At 26.6% G+C, this 22,573-nt stretch overlaps 1 long non-coding RNA gene across 1 annotated transcript; it reads left to right on the forward strand.

Annotated features, from left to right (window-relative positions):
- Positions 1-9,287: 9,287 nt before the first annotated feature.
- On the forward strand, positions 9,288-13,877 carry LOC126905668 (uncharacterized). The gene is made up of 4 exons (XR_007704072.1): positions 9,288-9,591; positions 10,038-10,115; positions 11,695-12,236; positions 12,895-13,877. It is a non-coding gene; the product is annotated as an uncharacterized LOC126905668 (long non-coding RNA).
- The last annotated feature ends 8,696 nt before the right edge of the window (positions 13,878-22,573 follow it).

Consider the following 22,573-nt stretch of genomic DNA (forward strand, 5'->3'; position numbering starts at 1 on the left):
TCGCTGAACTAAAATGAGCTGAGTAAATGTTAAAATGTTTAAGTTTATTCATTGATAATAAACGTTCTATGAAGGGACGTAGTTGTGGGTTATTGATAAGGGGGACAGAAAATATATCTCCAACTTATTATTTTTTATATGAATTGATTATATGTATTCGTGATCGGGTTGCTTTATTGAAATTTTACAGCACATAACAATCAACATGTAATTAAACAGTTCTATTTACAACTCCAGACTTCAGAGTGTGTAACATTTTTAAAATCTATAAATTTTATGATAATAAACATCCTTGTCAATTTAAAAAGCATTGTAAATTTGATTTATTAAAATTTGAATTTTATTAAAAGTGTAGTTGCTAGATATTTTTTTAGAAGTTAATATAGAATATTTTGATAGCGTCTTGATTAAATTTGCATTTGCTTAAAATAAAGGCTGCTATAGTAAATATACAACGAATTAATAATATTAAAAAAAATATCCAAAGAAAATTCGAAATATACTTTCTGAAGGAGTCAAAAGTGACAAAAATAAAACGAGTGCAAAATTAAAAAGTTAAATAACTACTCCTTCGATGGATTAAAGTTTACATAGAATTTTTTAACCAAGCGCTATTTATCGTCGATATCCTAAACCAACTGCATTGAAAAGATAGCATTTCTCAATTTTAAATTCAGTTATTTTGAAATCAATTATTTGTTTCTTTAATCTCTTCAACTTTATATTCGATGACATGATCAGCGTGTATACCCGTCCGGAACTATAGGCTTTATTCCTGTTTACAGTTTTAGGTACGGGACCCATTAAATGTTTAATTCCTAATGACCACAAAAACTCGTTAAAACACCCCTGCAAAAACCAAACCTAGGTACTATAAGTCTAAATTATAAATATAATTATAACCGGACCTGTCTTAAATTTTAATCTTGAGCACGTGTCTGTCTATTAACCGTATACATAGTATACTTAGTAAATTGCTTGATAATACAGAAGCGTCATAAATGATCGCTAATTTACCGAGTACACAGAGTATTCATTTGCGTACACCCATTTCGTAATCCTACATACATTTGACGGGGAAAGGTGTGCTGTTCTTTTATGAACTCGTAATAAATCTCAAAATTAATCATACTGGTGTAGTTTATGTTTTTTAGAACAAGAATATCAAAGATTTAAAATGATGTGTCTGAGGCAATTTCCCCCGAAACATCCGAAATTAAGTCGCTAATTTGATTCAAAAGAGTTTTTTAATTAATTTACTTACTCCCTTACAAACGTTTTAAGAACACAAAATAAATATTGTCATAAAGATACACGCAGTTATTAAAAAAATGCGTGAAGCCTTCAGTCTCATCCAGTTTTGCGACTGGTTCTTGAAAGAGTACAAACAGAGATAATAGTAATTATTTCGGAAAAAGGTTATTCTGCCTTTGCTTTTTCTTCCCCTAAATTCGATCATCGAGTAAACGCGTTTGTTTAAAAAATACGTTTTATACTGAAACCTATTAACATGTGTTCACATTATTCATTGCGTACAAATTTTCATGTATCCACCGAACGTATATGATATATGTTATTATAATATCATACGTTATGTGACACGAACAACCACGTTGCTCGACGAGGGGGAACCAACATCTGTGCTTTGCGCTATCTACGTTGCTGTCATGCACGACACTTTTAGCCGTACTGCCTAATAATGATAACCCTCTATGCGCGCAATAGTAGACGTTTCGGCATGAACCGAGCAAGATAATGCGACAGTGTAGAGGTTGACGGCTGTCGAGTGTCCGCGCTAATGTTCAGTAATTGTTTGTTATGAGCAGCCGATACTTTGAACCGTACGAAGTTTTGTTTGGTAAGCAAACATTTTTGTTTTATTGACGTAACTTTGATAACCTATAAAATAACTAAGTATTTGATGTATAAAAAACAAACGGCGTAAATTCTTACCTTCGATTTGTTAATTAATTTGCTTAACACAACGTGCGAGTCCAATGATTGAATTTTTAAGTAATCTTACAGTCTGAACCTCACTACAAAAACGGACTGAAATATATTATGCCTAAACTGGATTTATTGAAATATCATTCGTTTCCACGTTACAAATAATATTTATTATTATTATTTAAAAGAATAACAAATACTCTCTTTTAAAATGATCATCCTTAACGAAATATAATTACAGGATGATGATATTATGAAGCTGTAATCAGTTTTCTTCCAATAGTTTCGATTTGTTCTTTACGAGTTTTTTTTTTTATACTTGAATGAAATAATTTACTACTTTTCTTAAATATCACACGCCAATTGGTATTATTTAAAAAAATTGAAAGCTTCAACGTCATAATTTTCAATTGCGTTTAGATTTGCGAAATAAATTAACTTATAAAAGATTTTTTACTATTGATTTAAGAAATGGAATCATACATTTTTTTATGAAATTAATGTTTGATGTTGACACAATCTTTTTATAGACATATATATTATCAATTATGGATCGAATGAATGTCTATGTTATTGATTTCATTACGTGTACATTCATACTTATCTTTGGTTATATCAATTTTAAAATATATTAAAAAAATGTGTTTTATTTGCTTTTTTAGTATTATTCTACAATAGCAAGGCGTAATTTTAAGAGAAAGAATATTTTTACGTATTTTGATGCGCCGAATAAAAGTACTTTAGCACCCTCTTAAGAATCTCCTTTAAATGATGTTCAAAACTTAAAGTGTAGGTATACGACACTTTTCAGATTCATCTACTGAATTTTATATGTCTTTGGTTAATTTGAAAACTGTGTATGTCAATTATTCATTTAATGTATGTTTATTAATTACTACAGATTATCAATTAAAGATTAATCCAGATGGAATAATTATAAACTAAAATAAGGTAAATTGTAGAATATTAGTGACATCTACTCTCATGTATAGGTGCAATTTCTACAAAAATTTTGGAGGGGCTCGTTATGTGTAATTTCTCCCTCCACGTATTTTCTTATCTAATCATATATTTGTAATTATTCTGTAATTTTGAAGAGGCTAAGCCCCTTCAAATACCCTAATTTATGTCCATGCTCACTTATCACTGTTGTCATGTTCATTACTTAATCAAATTATATTTGAAATAATACTAAAAATTTAATATCAGATTTTTATTAAGTTTCCTCGTTAAAACCATGAAGCCATTGTTATATTTTTTAATTTCTTCATTGTTTTAAAATTTATATTTATGTTCATAAAAATCTAACTTATTCTAAGAAACGTATGTATTAATATTAATATTAATTAATATTACTGATAGGAATAATATAACTGATGTATGTAAAATATAATCATATAACACTGAGATTGTTTTATAAGATGGCCTACTTCCAGGTGTACCATTAATCTGATGTGCATTTTAGCTTAAGTAACCGAGACTTTAATATACTCGAGAGGATATTGTGATGTTATACATTTGCCCTCTATTCAATGTCTCATGAAATAAATATAGATAAAAAAAAAATCCAATAGAAATTTGGAGTTTGTACTTGTTTTTTATCATTATTTTGGGGTCGCATTTATTTGACCTGGGCCAAGTGTTATCGATAATCGATTACTTACATACAGGTGGTCTTCATGGACTGTATAATATATTAAAAATATGTTTTATGTTATCGATCGTTTATAATTCACGACGAAGATAATATTTTGACCCCTCATATTTATAAATCAATTGTTTTTAAATTCTAATAATCATATGTTGACTTTTGTATAAAAATTTAAAACGATACTATGCCACTGATTTGTCACACAGGGTTTAACTCATAAGTCAACAAATAAGATTTAACTTTTTTAAATCTTATTGAATCGCTTTAAAATTTCTTTCATTTTGTTTTGTAATTTATATATATATTCTTTTCTTCTTTTTCGGCTTTTCAAAGGCCATGGAGCCCCATTACCGCTACACAGATTTGCCTCCATTTGTCTATATAAATATATATATAATTTTAAGAAATTCTAATATTACTTAAGTTTTGCGTTAAACGTCAAAATTAACATTAACTTATACATTTAATAGTTTTATTTGAAAATTTTACTATATTCTCTTAATATTCAAATAGCCAGTATATTTTTTTAATAAATTAAAAAAAACTTTTTTTTAGTACTTGAATCAATGGTCTTTGGTATAAAATTGTATTACATTTTTGATTACAATGTAAAATATAAAATATTTTATAATATATAACTTGTAAGTTTATTCAATTATCAACATTTTTTAATACTAACATTTTTAATAATATATATTATTAATTAATGTTATTATATAATAATAACATTTTTCAATACTACTCGAACATGTTCGAGTAGTATTGATGGTATACATTAAATTTAGGATGCCAAATGAAATTGGATAACATGTATATAAAAAAGTATGTGTATATTGGATGGTACTTATATTTCAAATGTAATTTGATTGTTTTCAATTTTTTGCTGCAACCAAATTTTTTACTTGTTACAAAAAAAAAAAATTTGGATAACTTTGGATAAAAGATTCTTTGGAAAGTATGTTGTAAGTTTTCATTGATTTATTATCTATATGTAAAAGTTAAAATAAATGTAAGAAAATAAGTCTTACGTAACACTTAAATGCGATATTTTATCAGTGGGGATAAACTAAAGTAGATAAATAATTTTCATTTTTAGATGGCTATTAAAATAGTGTTTTTTATAGTTAACTTTTCATTTTAATATAAATTCAATGGATTAAGAAGAATAGAATTGATATTGCTAATTCCAACAAAATTTTCATTTTCCATGCCTTTTAGTTTATCAAATTATTTTTTTAGTGATATTTCTTATTTATTCATTTATTTTTTTGTCTATTGGTAAAAATATTATTAATTTAATATAGTTTGTCTTTTTCAAATCTATTTTATAAATAAAAATTCATTTTTTATAGAATAATAAAATATACAAATTTAGCTCCAAATGAAAAAACATAAATAAAACCCTTTTCAATTCGGTTTAAATGTAAAAGAAATAAAATAGATATCTTAGAAACTATCCAGGATACTGATTTTCTTTTTTTACTTTACAGTAAAAAGTCAGTTTTCTTGATTCCTAGATCTAAAATTTGTACGTAAATAAATTCCCGTTTTAGAGATTTTGGTGCGCAAACGCATTAAAAAACCATTCCCTGGCCGTTTTATTTCCCCTTTTCATAGATCCGCATCCCAGACTCCGCCCTGAGAAAATGTCGCCCATCATTATTCGCGTAAAGTTATCATTATAGACATAAATATATTCTTTTTATATTGTTAATTAAATCGAAGACAATAAAACCAGAATAGGGTTGTGGCATTAAACAACGGATATTACCACACCACACCCATCCATATTCGTTATTATTTACACATTATACATAAAGGGTCTACTATACAGTAGTCTTTTATCCTTAACTGACATTGTGTTTACAATATCGACCACTTACGATCTTTGACCTGTTTTTGTATGTGAATGTTGAAAAAAAATCATTGGTTTTTGCATTTCTCCGTCTTCATTAGAATTTCATTAAATAAAACCTGAGTGATACAGGTGGTTCCTAAAATATTGTCGTACATAAGCATTTTCCTCTGCTTGTGAATATCCTTATTGTAATTTAACTTTGGAGCACTATGAAATTATGGTCATTTAATATTTTTGTATTTATAGAAAGTTGTAAATGCGTCGATGTGTTGTCTATTATTATTACATAAACGGCGGCGGAGGATAAGGTTTGTCGCAGCGCCTTTTTTGAGACATTCTATTATTAGCAAATTCATTTTACATTCTTTATTTCTGTTTTCTTTTTACTTAGGTTATTATTGTTATTTGTGAGTAAATTATCTATTTTTGTATGTACACGAAATGTTAACCGAAAATTTAAATTTGCACTATCTGATATAATTGAGCAGAGGTATTATATTAATTAATTTTAATTTTAATTTTTAACAATTAAATTAAAGTACATTTTTTTAATGGAATTAATAATTATAGTCTTTTATTAAATCATTAAATTTTTAATTAGCTTCGATAGGATTTTGTCGTCGATCCATATCGTCGTTCAATTGAAAAGAGGAAACTGTCGATGATCGCACCCATATAATATTATATAATAAAATGTCAAATTAGTTTTGACAAGACGTGTTCTGCCATAGGGGTCGAAATCAGGGTCATCAGCATTTATTACTAGAATAAACGGGTCTATTAAGTTGCTGACTAAACACATCTGATGTAGTGGTAGACGGGCCAGGCCATGTCTGTGTAGAAAATATTGATGGCAATTTAGTTCTGCTCAATTTAAAATGTAATAATATTTTATGACTATACAACGTTGACTAATTTTATGAACTACATTAATGTGTAAGGGACTTTTAAATTTGCTGTTAACAACAATTATAATTACACTTCACCTGTTTTAAATTCTATCAACTGATTTACATTTATCGTATTTTTTAATTTTACTAAATTACCACTAACATGAAACTTCTAACGAATTATGTATGTATTCCACAACTAGATATATCCGTTATTATAGTTAGAAACACAATTATGTTCTCACATTTTGAATGCTAACATTTTGGTAGGTATATCACTACTGTGTCGTATAGTTTTTTTTATGTATTATGTATTTTAATTTTATTATTTTAAATGTATTATGTACTGTTGGTAATATTTTACATTTTTTATTAAATCTGAATCAATATATTCTTCTTTAATGCCTCATATGACATGGTACGTCAACGATACATATGTAAGAAATTCTTACATAATTTGTTCATGAAAACCCCACTCGATGATAACAGTATTAAAACACATTTTTTTACATTAATAAATATTTGTGATACATTTCAGACACATGCGGCTAACCTAAGTAGTGTGAGCCCTTAGTTTCATTTTACAGTCTTCTATTAGTTGTCAGTTAAACAAGCCTTACTAACATGTAGCATTATGCGAGGCAACGTTAGTCCCGAGACAGCTGCTAACCACCCGGTAGGCAGTAATCAGTCATACAATTTACAATCGTTTCATTTACAAGTTCACTGTTAAATACTTCATTAAATAGTATCATTCAACCTACACATAAATAATACAAATGTTGCATTTAAAAAGAAGTAATTTTGAATAATGAACAATCAAAACATTAATCACATATCAATTTTTAATTGTGTATCTTATGAATTATATTGAAACATTTGTTTTCAATGTTTCAGGATGAAAAAACATGACTATTTTATCAGTTAAAATATATTATCTATTTCCGATATAAATAACTCATAAAAAAGTAAATGTTTTAATGATCTCTTGAGCAGCCAAAAATGTAGACTATTGATAAGTGTTACACATTTTAATGTGAATTAAAAATATATTTTATCTAGATTATAATTTCAATAAAATATTGAACTCTTCAATATTCCAATAAGTTGCCAAGCAACACATTGTTTTAACTATTAAACTCTATTGCTCCTACTCGTGTATAACACTATTGTTTTTATGCGCGCTGACAATAACTAAGAGCTCTTTTTTCAACATTTTGTGTGGCCTTATTACTCATAAATTAATTTCAAGTAATAATTTAAATATATCATGAGATCTAAATGTTTTATTTAAAGTAGATTCACCTTACATTTAATGTGTGTATGACATTAATAAAAGTAATATAATAACACTTGTTTAATGATTGAAATTCTACAATTTATTAATTTTTTTTCGAAATCGTATCCATTTGTAACATTAATTTGTTAATCAGGTGTATTTTTTTTTTTTTTGTAACTTGGAACAAATAGAATATAGATTCAGATAACATTAATGTCTGTTTTAAGTATCACAATTTAAAATAAGTATACAAGTTGATAAGAACTAATATTTTCATATTTTACTATCATACTTGGCATGTATTATTGAAATTCACTTTTTCATATAGTATTTAATGTTAAGATACCTAAACTTAAAGCAAGTATTGCATATAATATGAATTAATGTTTTTGAATTATTGATTTATAGTGTTAAGCGAAAGTTGAAAGTTAATAGCTAATAATGTAAAAAAATAATTATTGAAAATAATAATTTATATTCGAAATTGAAATTGAGATTATATTGATATTTCATTTCAGTAATTTATCATTTAAAATTATTTTATGATGGTATCTTGTGCTTTTTTAAATGTGATGATAATATTTGTTTGATAAATGACAAATAAATTTAACCTATTTATTTAAAAATTAATATAAGAACTGTTACATTCTAATCTAAATACGCTTATCAGTGCCAATTCATTTGTTTGCGTGTGCCTCATATTTCATGTTGCTAAATTTGAAATAATTCCTTCGTTACAAGCATTTCAAAAATATAGCGTGTTACTAGAACATAGGAATTATTTCATAAAATTAAAATTCACGTGCGGAATTTATAAATTATAGGCATGTATTAGATGATATGTTGTTTTATTACAAACCGCCATTTTGTCTGTAATTATATTTCAATAGGAAAATTTTTCCTGATTTATCTGTTCTGTACCGCAACCGAAGTTTTGATAATGATAATTTTGTTTATGAATCAATATGATGGTAAAATATTCTATACTTGAATGTGTGATCATGTATATATAATATTTTTTGTGACACATTCTATCACAATGTAGCACGTGTTATCTCACGCCCGGCGTTTTGACGATAAGATTAGAGAATCTGCTTAACACACATTCCCAGACACATGTAGAAAATACGATTAGTTAAAAATCTAATATGCAGTGCTAACAAATGTATTGTGGCGGGGAGAAAAAGCTTTTGTACGGCGGTTTTTATAAATGAACAGCCGTAGTAGAGGCCGTTAGCTTTGTAAAAGCCCTTTAAACACGACGGCCACGCCTTTTTCAGTTTGCGTCTGTCAACCGTTCGTTCAGGTTTTGTTTTCAAGTTAAACGTTTATCGCATCACATTATTTTATTGATGTACGCGCGCGTTTCTCGTTCAAAACGTTGTCTATTACTATCTATATTTTGTTAATTAAATAGGTAATAATCTGTAAAATGTATCTGTACATGTGTTAGAATTCATTGTGATGTACTCAATAATAAAGATAACGCTCTACATTTAAAACATGCTCATTCCATTGATGGTAGTCCAGTGATATTAATTTTATCGTATCATTTATTATCATTTTGTCGATTATAAAAATTTATCGTTTCTATAATGATAAATATTTTTTTTTTTTATAAATACTTATACATCGCCTATAATTTTTAACATTATTTTATGAATAATAACAGCTATTTTTAATTGTTATCTAGTATATGTTTAGTGTTTGATTTTGCACGCTGTTCTCAATGTTAGTATACACTTGTTAACGCAAATTTTTATCATGATAATATTTTGTATGGCCCAGGCGGACTTTTTTGTTGCGTAAATTTCCTAATCATAAGGTCAAAGGATATCGTCTACGGTCTAGTTATAATATCGTTAATGAGCAAACTCAACTGAGATCTAAGTTCGATTTGAAATGTTCACTGAACACGTAGTTGCTTTCTAATGATTGAACCAATTCTATTCCACTAAAAACATAGGTAACGTAATTTTTAATTATAACTTATTAATATATGATAGATAATTCTTAAAATATTATTGTTTTTTTTTTATTGTTTAAAGAATTTAAAAACAATATTTAACACATTTTGCATCAAATACTTATTGTACACAATAAGTATACACTTCTCGTTGAAAAAAAAGATTATTAATTGTTCAGTTGAAAAAAAAAATTCTCGCATTTAAATCAAATTTTAATTACTTAAAATTGTTTAAAAAAGTTCATATTAACTGTGCTTTTTATAAAATATTTTTATTACATATTAAGTTATACTATCGCTTTATTTTTCCAAAAATAATTATGCACTCGCGCCTATTTATGAAACTACTTCTGTATATACTAGCTCAATTATTTATCATTAAATATACAATATATAATTTATTCGAATATTAGATAATTGTTATAAATTATATTACTGTTTGCTAGAAAAATATTCCTACAAGTGGACTTATAAGTGGAGAAATAAAGACCGATGGGTATAGTGTGACTTGGCGAACCACATTGGTATGTTTCTTTGTTAATTAGTGACAGATTTTTAGGAATTATAATTTGAAATAATAAGATAATTGTTACAAAACTTTCTTTTCCTCTTATGCTCCTGATTTCAACTTATTATATCCAATAAATTATATAAATCTTTAATATTGGGCATCTATTGCTAATAAATTAAGCCGACTAAAGCAGATATGTTAGTTCAGTTAAAATAATTATCTTACTACTCCATCATTATAATATGAGTTACAACTAAATGTTACAGTTATTTATCCAACATTTTTCCCAATAAATGTATATATATTTTATTGAAAAATAATTTAAAAACGAATTCTAAAATTTCAATATTGTATCAAATATGTGACATTCATAAGTTTTTCTCTTTTCAAATTTCAATTATTAATAAGACAACTAATATTATACTTAAAGTTGGGTAACTTAGATATTATTTTTTTGTGTCGTGTCAAAGGGCAGAAATGTCAAATGTTGAATTTGTTCATGTAATTAATTTTGACTGTTAACATTCGAGTTGAATATTTTGAATGTATATTTAGGACCAAAAGTATTGTAACCAATAGATTTGGTACAAAACAAATGGAATTTGATATAACTTAAATTTCTTAACACGAACAAAAAAAAAAAATCTTTTTAATTTTTATTTCTTATACAATTAATTTGCTTTAATGTAGAAATAAAACTTTAAAATTAAGTTGTTGAATGACATATTTATGTCATTTTAAATCTAAATTATGAATAATTTATACTGTCATTATTAGTTTAAAAAGATGTCTTTAGAACTTTCAACCTTCTTAATTACATTCTTTAATGCTCGTTTAAATTAAATTAATTAACATTAATTTAGATATTTAGTTGATAACAACGACGTTAGCCACAGTTTTATTTAATATTATTCGTAAACAAATATTGTTCGTATTCCGTGCAAATTTAAAACATTTATACATATATTTCATAGTAATATTGATATTCGTATGATAAATGACACATGACTCCATACCATTAAATTTGTCAATATAGTAGTGTACAGCGGTCATTTATAAAAGTTTATTTTAATGGTAGTTACTTTAAAATATGTAATTTTATAACTTAATTTAAGTATAATTAAACATTTTCGAAACTGAATAAATTGAACGATAATTAAGTAATTATTTGACAAAAATTGTTTCGTTATTAAATCTAGTGCTTTATTGAATCATAAATAATACTAGTCAAATTTAGCATTTTAAATGACACGCGATCAGAAAGGTGTGTTTTGTGTTATAATTTTTATTTTCATGCGATACTGGGCATTATTTATTTATTCATTGTTTTTGTATTTACACAGAATAGTATTTTTATGATATTTAAAATCATTCTTAGATTATTAATCATATGATCTCGGAATATGGTTTTGTAGTTACTAAACTAACAATTTTTTTTTTCACCTTTATGTAGTTTTCATTCGATTATTTCATTCAAATGACTTGAAACATAAGCATGTATAATGTGTGGAAATATTTCAATAAAATTTATTTTTAATGTTTAAAATCATGGTTATTATTAATTTTTACTAATACACACTTTTTATTCAAAGGAGCGTCGATAAACGACGATAACTCGGAGTATGTGTATATTTGTAATCGAAAAAATGTGCATACAATATGTTCATCATTACCACGACCACATATTGATTCAGTCGACTGAAACCTCGCATTTGGAGTCTATTTTATCAACGTTAGATAAGGCAGTTTGCCTCAAACAAAAAGGCTAAAGATCATGTTTGCATGTTATCTCCTTACAGCTTAGGTCATCCATCCGTGCGTTAGTATTCATCGACCTTTGCGCGCACTGATATATTTATGTAAGAGCTGATGTACATGGTGCGTCAGTTTGCTGTCGGACTGAAAATCCGAAAGGTCTATCGTGCGTGGTCGGCTTTTCTTATTTGTTTACACTAATCAATTTTATTTTATTGCATAACTTGAAGTTATTATTTTAACGCTTGTTCGAAGTAAATTATATTTTTTTCATTTGCATGCCAAGAAATTATTTAAAACCTTTTTTTACAACACACGTACCAATCATTCATCGATCAATTTACAGCTGGTATAATATATTTGTTTTTTATCACAACAGGTTAGTAAAATGAAAAAATAATTTTAACTGTTTCATGTTTTATTATTAATATTATGTAATTAAGTATTTTTCTCTCTATAAATTAACGACTTATTTCTAAAATTTAGTTACTCAAAATTTATATATTTATCATATTGTTTACAAAAGTAAAATACAATTCTTTAAATAATACGTTTTTATGTATTTATTTTATTTTAATTATATATAAATATTTAATGTAATTGCCCAATGATATTTAGTTATCTTAGTTATTATTCTGATATATCAAAAATGTGGGAACGATATTTTTTAGTCATTTACTTTCCTTTTTTTCATTATTAATAAACAATCATTTTTTTATTAAATTTCAATATTTAATGTATATTACTTGTATATTGCATCATATATCTTTAAATATGTTTGTCGATATCTAATTTTCTTTATTAATAATTTTGATTTGTAAAATGTATGGATGCTATTCAAATTTTTATTTTTTAAAAGTTCATTATAATTATTCTTAGAAATGAGATTTTAATTTTATCGACTTAAAAAATAATATACGTTTAGTTAAAGATTTTTATGGAAAATAGACTTTAAATGCCAACCAGTCAATTTTTCATAAAAAACTTTATTTTATTTTATAAAAAATATAAATTATAGCAACCTGCGTTTGTTACAGATGAACATAAATGTTATGGATGAGAATGAAATATCAACTACATTTTCTGAATCTGTTAACGTCTTACTTTGGCAGGATTAGAGTGAATTAAAATGTCTAATACTGTCAGGTAATGATGTCGTCAGATACATATAAATCTTCGAGGGAATCACTATTTTCAAAATGTTTTGTTCCAGTAGATGATGTGTGATACCTGCGAATAAAAAAAAATTTAGTTTTGTTTATGTAATTGAAATGACATAATTTGAATAGTTTTTAATGAACAAATGACTATACATTTGTTAATAAATTATTATGAAATTTTGTTTTTAGTATTAAATTTTATATGTATTTTATTGCTTTCAAGATTAAAATTGATAGATAAAATTTTTGTTAAATTAATTTAATATTCCTGTTACATAAGAACTAGATATTCTACCAAAAAATTTGTCTTGTCACTTTTAAACTTATGCTGTACAAATGTATCGTGTCATTGATATGATTTTTATGCCATAAAATAACATACCTAAGTGAATGTATGAAGTGTAACATTATGAGAATCTCTGATCTTCCAATGTCTTAATCCAGGCATGTCTGATGAGGTATAACCAAAGTCATTTTTTAATCATCTCTTTGACGATCTCTAAATTTTATGAAATTATGCCACTATATCTGTATTTTTTATATTATGTAAAAATTTATTTTGCTAGCGGTTTAAAAATATTAAAAACAATTATTACACTTTTTTTTGTATTTAAACATTTTTAGGATAATACATGTTGAAATTTTATTATAGTCAGTGGTGGAATAAATTTGGAGATTTGTAATTCCGTAGCTTTTTTGACGTATTCAGAAAGTTTTTCGCAAAAAATGAGTATACAGTTGAATTTTTACAAAATTTACCTACACTTCTCACCAAATAATAAATTGGTAAACATTGTATACCTTCCAAATTTTTTAACTAATTTCGTTACAAATCAAAAATGTGTATAATTTTAAAAATATTTGTCCAATAGGAATGATGAACTAAATATGTTATGGTGAGAATTTTAAGGAAAATAGTATTAATTATAACTTAAAATTGTAGCAGCATAATTGTATTTAAATTATACACCTATTTTTTCAGTCAATTGTTAAATTTAATTATTTCTCTTTTAAACATGAATGTTATGTCATAACGATATAATCTCCAAGGACGTATTCGATGGAGGTTAAGGGTACATGCACTAGGCCCCAAATACAGATGACAATTAACTCTTAAAAATTGTTTAGTCTCCTCTGCTTTCAAAAGAAAATTTATGAAAAATAAGAATTTGAACATCATAATATATATAGTATATATAATCCAAATTATGGAACCATAATTTGTACCTTTAAATACCACAATAGATTGAAATTGAAGCATTTGGTGAACTCAATAAAATCATAATAAATATTCGATTTTGTGTGTTAATATTAATTTTTAAAATATTTTATATTACATAAGAAATAGGCGAAACCGATTAATTGTAAGCACAACTAGAATGAAATTTTTGGAGGTGCTGAGTAATTATACTAAACCGAAATTTTTTTTTAAATAAATAAATTACGAAAAAAAATTATATTTGGGAGGATATTATTCAATTGAGAGATTAAGCCCACTTAGTCCCAAGTTGTTGTTTAAATGTAACAGAACGATATTTTCATGACGCAATTATAACTATAAAAAAATGATTCTATTGTAGCTGGCGTGTATCAAAATTCTTTTTTAGCTTTGATGCGAAACTGAAAAGGTATTAATTTTACCATGATGTGTTTATTTATTTTTTTTTTTTTTTGTGTCTGTCACCACTTTTTCTCAGCTCTCACTGGATCAATTTCTTTCAACAATACGTCAAAAGATCACAAATCGTATCTAGTTGAAGACATTACCCTTAAAAATTGAAAAATTTTCCCTCGTTCCCCGCAAATGGGGGAAATCTCCAAAAAAATTACAAATTTAAAAATCGGTAAATTTTGTCATTTTTTTCACTTTTTTTCTTAAAACTCTATAACTTTTTAAAAAATCAACATAATTTTTTTTTATACTAAAACCTTAGATATTTCCCTTTCATTTGATATCATTTTTTTGAAAATTTAACACTTAACCTGCTCACTGGGGGGGATTTAAAATAGCAACATTTTTACAAAAACTAACTTTTTCAACTTAATTTTTTAAAATGTTCCGGAAATACTACGTCCTTTAAACATATCAAATCAAAGGTTATATCATTTAGTATAAAATGAAAAAAAAAAATTTGTTCCGACACCTTATCTTCTATGCGCAAATGGCTACCGTATTCAAAAATATGCTATTTTTGTATTAAAATTTTGGGTTTTGTATTTTATTTTATTTTAAAATATCTTATTAGAGGAATACACAGACTTTCATGAATATTATATAATTTAATAGACATAGAATAAAGTTCATAAGACATAAGAAATTAAACTTATTAATTTTTTTTACTTTTTTAAAGTCGAAAAAGTAATTTTTAAATTTGAGTTAGCTTAAATAGCCAATTTTTTCATGTGACGAAAGCAACGAACAGTTGCCGAATCGGTAACACTTGTCTCTTTCATGCTTAAGGTATAAGGTTCAAAAAATTCTCCTGTGGCAATATATATTTTGCATTTTTTTTGAGTTAAAAAATTTTTCAAATCATTTGATTTTTATCTCATTTAGATTCAATAACTTCAATAAATATCAAGGATCCCATCACTGTAATCTCCCCTCATGAGAAGAAATTTCTTATTCATGTTAATATTATTTTACTGTGTTTTTTTTTTTGTTAGGATTTATTTATCCAACCATCAATTTACCTACTTTTTTCAACGATACGTCAAATGATTACATTTTGTATTTAGTTTAAGTTATTACTCTTAAAAATCGAAAAAATATTCCTTATTCAAATAAAAAGTAGCTTAACCAGCTTTTTCCATACAAACAATTAAAATCATTAATTTCTAATATTCTAATAGTATTTATAGTCTAATTAGATTTGATATGATAAAAGTATTCAACTACAGAAGTAAATAATTTTATTTTGTAATTTATACTCTATACTCTTTGTACATTTTAACACAAGGTTTTATAAACTTTATGAATTATAAAAATAACCAGGGCTTGAAATAAAAATATTTTTTTTTGATTCAGTCTATTGATAAACAAGGTGATTCTTTTAACACTAGTCACTCGATTTCATGATCTCCAAAATGATCAAATTAAGAATGTGACTGGTTGATAAAAATTCATATTTAGTTTNGTGATTCTTTTAACACTAGTCACTCGATTTCATGATCTCCAAAATGATCAAATTAAGAATGTGACTGGTTGATAAAAATTCATTAAACATATTTAGTTTCAAATATATTTTTTCAGACAAATTAAGATTATTATTTAACACGTGTGATTGTTGCTAGATTAGTTTATTTTCTTATTGTTGTTATTTTAGCTTCGATGCGAAGCTGAGAAGGTATTAATTTTACCATTATGTGTTTTTTTTGTGTCTCCTTAAAAATTACCCTTAAAAATGAAAAAAATTCCTTCGTTCCCCATAAATGGGAGAAATTTCCAAAAAAATTACAATTATTAAAATCGGTAAATTTCGTCATTTTTTTCACTTTTTTTCTTAAAACTACAATAACTTTTTTAAAAATTAACAAAACAACTTAATTTTTTTTATTATTGAAAACCTAACTTTTGAAAATGTTCCGGAAACACTGCGTTCTTTAAATATATGTCCAATTAAAGCTTATAATAAATACAATAAGTTAAAAAAAAAGAAATTGTCCCGACACCTTTTCTTCTATAGGAAAATGGCCGTCGAATTTAATGAAACTTATAATTTTTATGTAAAAATCACTATTTAATATGACATATTTTAATATTTAACACTGCCATAACTTTTTAAAAAATAAACAAATTAAAATTATTTTTCATATATTGAAACCTGAGATATTTTTCTTTCATTTGATATAATTTTTTTGAATATCTGACTCTAAACCTAAGGGGGAATTAAAAAAACAATTTTTGTACACAAATTAAGCTTTTTATATTTTTGAAATTATTCCGGAAATATTGACACTTTTATTTAATCTTAAATTAAACCTTATATTATGACTTAGAATAAAGTTTATAAAATATAAAAAGTTAAAATTTAATTTAGCTTAAATTGCCAATTTTATTTATTGGCGAAAGTGACGAACAGTTGTCGAATCGGTAAGGCGAGTCTTACATGGTTAGAGTATCAGGTTCAAATCCGCCTAAGGCAAATTTATATTTTGCATTTTTTTTTATGTTAGAAAATTTTTTAAATAATTTAATTTTTATCTCATTTAGATTCATTAACTTCAATAAATATCAAAGATCCCATCACTGTAATCTCCTCTCATAAGAAGAAATTTCTTATTCATGTTAATATTATTTTACTGTGTTTTTTTTTTTGTTAGGATTTATTTATCCAACCATCAATTTACCTACTTTTTCAACTATATGACAAATGATTACAATGCGTATTTAGTTGAAGATATTACCCTCAAAAATTGAAAAAATCCCTTAATCAAATAATAAGTTACTTAACCAGCTTTATCTATACAAACAATTAAAATCATTCATTTCTAATATTTTTAAAGTATTATTGTCGAATTAAATTTGATATGATCAAAGTATTAAGCTACAGAAGTAAATAATTTTACTTTGTCATTTTTAATTTTTTAACTCTATTTATGTGTGCTACTACCAGACTATAACATTCCAATTTTTTTTGTAACATGTCACTATATAAATCATGAATTCACCCATATAAATCACCTCAATTTTATAATAGATTTTTATAATTATAATCAAATTTTATAATACAATGAATTGAATAGATCTTTTTAACTAATTTTTTTTTTATTGGTTTTTTGATTACTATGATTTCTATTTAAGTGATCTATCACGATAAAAATGCAAAAAAAATCGAGCTTTTTTGATAAATTTACCATAAATAGTAATTATAAAATTTGCTGACTCCATATTAATCTTAACAATACCATTTTTTACTATTTAATGATGTCAAATTCAAACTTGCAAGTTGAGCTAAAAGTTATTGCAATAAATTTATTTTTTTTATTATAAACTTTCACAAAAAAAATAGGTTAAAAATGATTACTTTTACATTTTAAAAATCAAAATTAATAATAATTTGAAAACAATTAATTATAAAAATTATATATTATATTTTTGAATCTAAGAATTACTAATCTGGATATAATTAAGGAAATAGAAGTTGATGTTTCTTTTGTAATTATCGACCAATTTCTTAGAGTTAAACATCATTTACAGATTTGCATCGAAGCGTTTCTTATGATAGTGATTTTAGTCACTGTCAGATTCAATCAATACTGGACCCAACTATGTCTCGTTTCCATTGTGCCGCGATCCCACTAAGCTGGGTTTTTTGTGTTTGTTACCACTTTTTCTTAGCTCTCACCGAACCNTTTTTGTGTTTGTTACCACTTTTTCTTAGCTCTCACCGAACCGATTTCTTTCAATGATACGTCAAAAGATCACAAATTGTATCTGGTCGAAGACATTACCTTCAAAAAGTGAAAAAATTTCCCTCGTTCCCCGTAAATGGGGGAAACCTCCAAAAAAATTACAAATTTAAAAATCGCTAATTTTCGAAATTTTTTCAATTTTTTTTACTTAAAATTTCCATAACTTTTTTAAAAATAACCAAATTAATATAATTTTTTTTATATAAATGCATGATATTATTACCTTTCATTCGGTATATTTTTTTTTTATAAATCTGACCCTTTACCTGCCCACAGGGGGGATTTAAAATGACAACTTATATTATGGAAAAAAAAATTTCGAACTTTATTTTATCTTCATGGTGAAAACAGACATCAAAGTTAATAAAAAAAATACGATTTTTGTAAAAAAATTCTTTTTTATATTTTTAACTTTATAATGCTATAACTTTTTGAAAGATGTATGGATCAATATAAATCTTTTTTTTATGGATGCATGATGTCTTTAACTATTATTTGGTATACTTTTTAACACGCTTATATTAGTTTCACCTGTATGTAACACATCGTTCAATAATGTGTGTGACTGACACATAGATGGCTCCACTAATACCAAATCAATATTTTTTTTCGAAAGTGTGAACCTTTTTAGTTTAGGCTTACTGTCAAAATTATATGTCAATCCGACCATTAGTTTACAAGTTACAGTGCTTTAAGTGACGCTACTTTTGAGTTTTCAAAAAAAATGAATTCAAAGCAATTTCGTGTTTTGATTTATCATTGCTTTTTAAAAAAAAAAAATACTGTTCAATGCCAGGAATGGCTTAAAAAACATTATTCGAACTCTGCTCCATCAAAAAGAACCATTTGTTATTGGTATGCCGAATTCAAACGTGGTCGTACAGACACCGATGACATTCCATCTACTGGACGGCCAAATGACGCTGTTATTCCGGAAAACGTTGAAAAAACACTGAAAATTATTATGGGCGATCGAAAAGTGAAGTTGCTCGAGATAGTTGACATCCTAAAGATATCAGCAGGCAGTGTACACACCATAATACACGAACATTTGGGTATGAAAAAGGTGTTTTCCAAATGGGTGCCGCGTTTGCTCATACCGGAGCAAAAACAACAACGAATCGATGATTCAAAGGCTTGTTTGGACATTTTTAAGCATAATAAGTCGGAGTTTTTGCGTCTGTACATCACAATGGATGAAACATGGATCCACCATTACACTCCGGAGTCCAATCGGCAGGCTGCTGAGTGGCATGCAACCGGTGAAAGCCGCCCAAAACGTCCAAAGGCACAAACATCGGCTAGCAAGGTTATGGCCTCTGTATTTTGGGATGCTCACGGTATAATATTCGTTGATTACCTCGAAAAGGGTCAGACCATCAACAGCGACTATTATATAAAGTTATTGGAGCGTTTGAAGGCCGAAATTTCCAAAAAAAGACCGCATTTGGCGAAGAAAAAAATCTTGTTTCACCAAGACAATGCACCGTGTCACAAGTCGATGAAAACGATGGCAAAAATGCAAGAATTGGGCTACGAATTGCTGCCACACCCACCATATTCTCCAGATCTGGCCCCCAGCGACTACTGGCTTTTCGCAGATCTCAAAAGGATGCTCCGTGGAAAGAGATTTGGCTCAAATGAGGAAGTCATCGCTGAAACTGAAGCCTATTTTGAAGGCAAAGAAAAATCGTTCTACAAAGGCGGTATTGAAAGATTGGAAAAGCGTTGGAATGATTGTATCTCCCTAAAAGGGGACTATGTTGATGAATAAAAACGAATTTTGGCAAAAAAATGTGTTTTAATTAGTTAGTCACACACATTATTGAACGATGTGTTATGTATGTATCTCTCCAAACGCCACGCGTTATCGCATATTCTGTCATCTAGACTAGACTGTTATACGCATTCACCCCTCCCCACGCCTCGCTCACCTCACGACGGCACACTATTCCTGTAAAAATGTATTTTTAGTTATCCTAAGGTAGTTTTATACCTGACTTTTGAAAATGTTTCGGAAAGTCTGACACTTTTATATATATCTTAAATTAAAACTAATGTAATATACTTTATCATTAAAAAAAAAAATTTCGGCATTTATTTTATCTTCACGGTGAAAATGGCTACCAAATGCTATTTTTGTGTGAAAATTCTCGATTTTATTTTTTACATTTTTAACTTTATAATGCTATAACTCATTGAAAAGTGTATTGATCAATATAATTTTTTTATGGGAAATACTATTTTTTAATAATCCCTCTTTCATTCGTATACTTTATCTTAATCAGGATATTAATAAGCAACTAGCAGATCATGTAGCTTTTGGAATACTCCACCAATTTTTTAAAATTAAACACTAAATATTGTGCCGCGACCCCCCTGTGCTAGGTTTTTTTAAAATTTATTATGTATAGTATTTCTAGAATTTTAGATATATCTCCAAGCCCCCAAATATGCGCGATACATGTCTATCTAGTTCATTATATTGAGCTAGACAAGCAAGATAAAACAGGTATACAAGAGTTTATACAATTTCTAATGAATGCAGATAAATAGAATGAGACCATTTGTGTCGAATATTAATGCTCCAAATTGGTTAAACACTTAATAAGGGTATTGTCATCTATTCAAAAATTCGATAGCTTTTCGTTTAATAATAATATTGACTTAGCTCAAAAATTATCTGGTTATACTATTCAAAATAATGGTAGGTTTATTTCTTTTGACGTAAAAGCCTTATTTTCGAGTATTCCGATAAATAAAACAATTGGTTTTCTTAAAGACTAGCTAAAGGAACAAAACATAGAACTGGATTAAATACGTGAACTTATTAATTTAACAAAGTTATGTATAGGTCAAAATGTTTTTTTAATTTTATGAGCAAATGGAGGATAAAACAATGGAAAATCCGCTATCACAATTTTTTGTAGAACCTTTTTATGAGTAGGTTCGAAACAAATTTAAAACACGCCTATAGTTATTTTCTAAAAATTTGAGTCGGGTATATAGATGATATTTTTATCATCTATATACCCGACTGTAATAAACAAAGATTTTAACACGAAGGTCTTCTTATAACATTTAAATTCTTTTTACTCATCGATTAAATTCATATATTAATTACATAACAAATTTTGAAATTTATTGGAAAAACACACGTTCAGGTACATTCCGAACAATTCTAACTACAGCAGGCAACACAAAATGTCAGCTTTTAAATGTATGGTTTACATATTTGTAAATATTCCGATAAATAATATAGATTTTAATAAAAAACTGGGAAAAATATAAGAAATATATATTTTTATAAGAATAATAGCTAGATTTATTGGGTATAACAAAAACGTAATTTCAAAATTATTCCTAACACAAAAGTGGAATAAAGAAAATAGGACAGCTACTACACTCACTATCGTGAGAGAAGAGTAATTAAATTGCCCATTTTAAATTATCTGGGCATCATAAATGGACTAGCTAGAATTTTTAAGAATGTTGGTTTTACTTTATTAGTAACATCTAAAAGTAATAATTTAAGAGATTTATTAGGTAACTCTAAAGCTAAAGTAAAAGAAAGGGGGAAATCGTAATTAATTGTATATAAAATATAATATAAAAGTTGAAAAAAATATTGCGTTGGATATACAAAAAGTAATATAGGGGTCAGGTTAAAAGAACACTTAAGAAACATTAAAAATCAAGCATTTGATAAATCTCTTGTGGCTGAACATTTATTGACACATAATCACTCCATTGACTATTGCAAGAGAAAAATAGAGGCATTCGAAATGTAGTGCTACAAGAGGATGGAAAATATAAGTTCAACTGATAAAATTATAAATGGAAAAGTATACAGAAAAGGCGAAATGAATGAATAGGTCATTTTTAAGACACGATGAGTTGCAATTATTAATTTTAAAAGGAATAATCGATGAAACAATCATTAAGGAAGACCAAGATTATAATATATAAATCATATAATAGAATATCAAGGATGTTATTCATATCAAGAGTTGAAAAGGAAGGCTAGTGATAGAGAAAAATGAATATTGCTGTTAGATTGAATACTGAAAAAGAAGAAGAACACTCCATTAAAACTAATTAAAAACGTAAATAATTACAAAAACTTTATATATGAAAGGCA

This window comes from Daktulosphaira vitifoliae, unplaced genomic scaffold (assembly GCF_025091365.1).
Source record: "Daktulosphaira vitifoliae isolate Bord-2020 unplaced genomic scaffold, ASM2509136v1 Scaffold_1, whole genome shotgun sequence".
Lineage (NCBI taxonomy): Eukaryota > Metazoa > Arthropoda > Insecta > Hemiptera > Phylloxeridae > Daktulosphaira > Daktulosphaira vitifoliae.